The sequence below is a fragment of the Eufriesea mexicana genome, unplaced genomic scaffold (genome assembly GCF_001483705.2).
Source record: "Eufriesea mexicana isolate 0111107269 unplaced genomic scaffold, ASM148370v2 scaffold47447484, whole genome shotgun sequence".
Taxonomy (NCBI): Eukaryota; Metazoa; Arthropoda; class Insecta; order Hymenoptera; family Apidae; genus Eufriesea; species Eufriesea mexicana.
Genome location: NW_016907864.1, coordinates 1348051 through 1352176, shown reverse-complemented (window position 1 = coordinate 1352176; position 4126 = coordinate 1348051). Strand labels below are relative to the sequence as shown.

Genomic DNA, 4126 nt, shown 5'->3' with positions numbered 1-4126 from the left:
TAGGTTATAATGAAAACAACTGTTGGTGATATTGAGCTAGAATTATGGGCAAAAAAACTCCAAAGGCATGTAGAAATTTCATACAATTATGTATGGAAGATTATTGGGATGACACTATATTTCATAGAATTATCAAAGGATTCACAAGGTAGCGTTCCCACAAGTACAGGAGAAGGTGGTAAAATACATGGTGAACCATTTAAAATGAGACTATATTTAAAAATAAAATGAATTCCTTTCTTATTCAAAAATAATTGTTGGATATATGTGTTTTAGGACGAATTTCATACAAGATTAAGTTTTTGTCGATGAGATTTAATTGTTATGGTTAATGCTGGAAAAGATGACAATGGTTCCCAATTCGTCTTTACTCTGAGTTCTACACCAGATTTGCAGAATAAACATACAACCTTTGGTAAAGTTACTGGAGGAACTATATATAACATGCTTAAACTTGAAGAAGCACTTGTAGATGAGGTAAATTTAATGTTTACAAGAAAATATATCAAGAATTGATATAAGTATAATATTTCCTCTTTTTTCTAGAATGATAGACCACTTTATCCTCCAAGATTGATGAAAACTATAATATTGAACAATCCATTTTCTGATATTATACTAAGAATAATAGTGCAGGGAAGTGAAGAAGTAAGGGACAATTCAAAAACTAAAACAGCAGCAGCAAATAAAAATCATATATGTTTGCAGAATTTAGCCCTGATATTATTCCTTACAATGAAAAATTGTGTTACAGAGATTTCAATCTTTTATCATTTGGTGAAGAAGTAGAGGAAGATGAAGAAGAATATGTGATATTAAATAAAATGTTTAGTGGTAAGGGAAAATTAGCTCATGATCATTTAACTAATCCAAAATGAAAATAGTTTAGTGTGACAATAAATTTAATTATGTGCGCATTTTCGCAAGTTAAAATATTAAATCGCCGGTGGAAATATGTTGACACGTTATTGTTAAGTTTTGCAAATAAGTAACTGATCTTTATTTTGAATTTATCATCGTACATATTATAATTTTGATTTACGGATATTGAAAAGAACCATATGAAAGAAATGTATATATTATTTGACTACAAAACTATTTTAATATTTGAGAATTATATTATAAATTCGTAATTCAGTCTTTTTATCACAATAGTTATGAGTTATAGCTTTCTAGAATTTAATTCCAGATATACAGTATTGTTTTGTTAAATATAGTAATAGACTAGCTTCGATAGTCTGAAGCGCTAAAATATAAAAATGGTATACGATGTAGAGAGATTTAAGTATCACTCAACAGATGGCGGTAGTTGCAACTATGGCGAGTCAAATATCAATCGCGGTTAATCACGTGTTTGCTTGCCAGTTTTCGGTTATAACTTTCCGGGTTACATTTCTAGTAATAAGTGAATAGTTATATCAGAAAGAAACAATTGCTTGCCTTTTTATAATATATGTAAGTATGCTGAACCTAACTGTTTAATTAATATTTATATTTGCGTGTGAAAATTTGCACGTTGAAATTTGTAATTTCTATTTTAGTTTAGCCTTATAAATCATAACCTATAAATTTAACGAACTACAATTTTAATCTGCTAAATTTAATTCGATTTTGAAAACACTGATTTTATAACTAATTCATTTTTGACAGATGATATTTGTGGAAGAGATGCAACAAGTGAGAAAATTTCATACGTATCAACGCTTCCAGTTAAAACGAAGGATCGAAATTTTCATCTTCAATGCCCATCTTTGGCAGGAGAATATTACACGTAAGTCATACATACGCTTTCGTACATTTACTCGAACAGTATTATCGTATATTGAACGTTACATTGTTCATCGGCATAGCGCGTTGTAAGATACGTATTCCCAATTATCTCTAATCGGTAGAGCAATTTATCAATTATTCTCTTTGTGTCGAATATACATAAAGTATCTTGTCAGCAACGATTACAAACACGTGGTATGTATATATTACACGCGTTGCAGCCATACGATGATTTAGCATATCTGTATACGAGGTTTACCCCTGTAAACCAACGTTAGCTTCGAGTCATGGGGATTTGAGGCGCCCTTGTAACGAATGAAGTCAATACATTAGGGGAGTTAATCCCATCAAAAATAGAATATGATTTAACGTAAAATAGCTATTACTTAGATTACAAGTATAACTTGTATGAGTCTTTACGCAATGTGCTTAAGAGCGAACTTGCGGAATTCCCTCCTCCACTTGCCCCCTCTTATTCTAAAGTGCCATCGATGGAGAATGTTTTTGGAATTAATGTGCTCGAGTTTCAAACTAGGTCGAACGAGGATCGAATGATGCTTCGTATCGTTGAGCATTTAAGCGTCATGGTGAATCCATTTGCGATTTCAAGATTAATTAAATCTTTAACCAACCGATCTGTGTTCGTAAATACGCATTACAACGATAATCGAATTAAAAGTTTCAGCGTTGAAGACATCGAACGATTTCCTAATATTTTCACGATGGGTCGATCCGAAAGGAGAAGTTTATCCTCGCACCGGTTTTTATTGAGCCATGAAAACACGTTCTTACATTTATCGATGCTCTGCGCTTCGAGTTTCACATCTCCGCTTTTTTCTTCTTTCCAATACCGAAGAGGCAAACATAAATTGTTTTCCTACGCACGACTATAAAGCGGTGCCATGCTTTAAGCAAATATCCGGCTGCCTCCTTGGATATCCGTGGTCCGTTCGATCAGGACGCATAACAGGAATAGCTGGTAAGGCAGAAACGTGTTTGTTGGTCCTAAGAACGAAGACGAATAGGCACGAGTTGAACCATAGAGGCATAAACCAATCAGTCTAATAGAATCTCCCCTGTTGCCTATCGAATGATTCATAGGACGTCGCATGGGAAGCGAATTTATTAATAAGAGGCAGTCAGCCATGCCACCAGACCGGCTCCGAACTGATTCGTCATTATTACATGGGTTCTGACCCAGCGATCTTAACATCCAACGCTAATTGGTCGCCGTGAACGCGTTTCAGCTGCTGATTTATCGTGCCAATAAATAGTCGCGTCTCCCTTTCGTTCTTTCTCTCAGTTCCTCTTGCACGTGGGTTCTAAGATGAACTGTTGCGACTGTAAATGAAGATTTAACGAAACGCTACGAGAAAGGGCCGGTTCGACTCCGTTAAATCCTGTTTCGCGAAAGAATTATAACGATTGCCCGACTGCACATACGCGATTACATGGTACGCAAACAAGGGAAGAACGACTTGTCATGCATTATACGTATTTGCAGCATTTTATACGGCGAGACGGATAGATTAAAACACTCGATGCTATTTTACCCCGACGTTATAGATGACAGTCAATTTTCGAGTCGGTACGAGTGAGAATGAACAGCGTGTGTATGCGTGTATGTATGTATTACTCGTGAGCTGGAATGATTGTTATTAGTTACACGTTCCTCGAAGCACATATTGAAACGCACACACAGTCTGGGCCATATTTATTATCTCAGTTTTCCAGCGATTCATTAATCGCGTGTTTAAAGACTCGAGCTTAGCTAGTATTCGATCATACCTTTCGTTAGTTACGGAAGTGGGTATCATAAGCGATATCACGATACCAATCGTGTGTACACAGCTCTATAAATTGACTCGGCAAATATTCGTACAGAAGGCAGGTCTAGGTTGTACGTTACGAAAATAAAATTCAAGAATAATTGGAGAAAGTAGCTGAGCAATTTTTTCACCGATTAAATAGTGCAATTACCGATGAGTCAGTTCTCTATTCTCGACGCGGTGCGTGCCACCCTTGTATCATCGCGATATTTTAAAACGTTCACCCCGCCTCGAACACGTCGTTCTCGAGGCATCTCGTATCGCGAAGCGCAATCTCGCAGTTCCCTCGAAATTGCCTGGTATTTTTCGGCGCTCCGCGTACGCAGTGGTCTCCTATTCATTACGAAAGCAAATGCACGAAAGTTTTCAAAGTAAGCATTAATGCCGGGAATGGGATGCACTTATTTATCCGACTGTTACATCAGGCTTTACGTAACCGCGCCGGGTACTGGAACGCATTATTGCGGATAAAGCAGGTCCACGAGTATTTGAGAGAGTCATGAAGAGACGAAGAGAAGGAGGAAGAG

The 4126-nt window shown here is 36.5% G+C and overlaps 1 long non-coding RNA gene across 1 annotated transcript in view; it reads left to right on the top strand.

The window, feature by feature from the left end:
* The first annotated feature begins 1380 nt into the window (after positions 1–1380).
* The window catches only part of LOC108552183 (uncharacterized), a 28969-nt gene continuing 26223 nt past the window's right edge, over positions 1381–4126 (top strand). The window contains exons 1-2 of the long non-coding RNA XR_001890538.1: positions 1381–1455; positions 1651–1771. This is a non-coding gene — a long non-coding RNA (uncharacterized LOC108552183). The remainder of the gene's footprint in view (positions 1456–1650; positions 1772–4126) is intronic.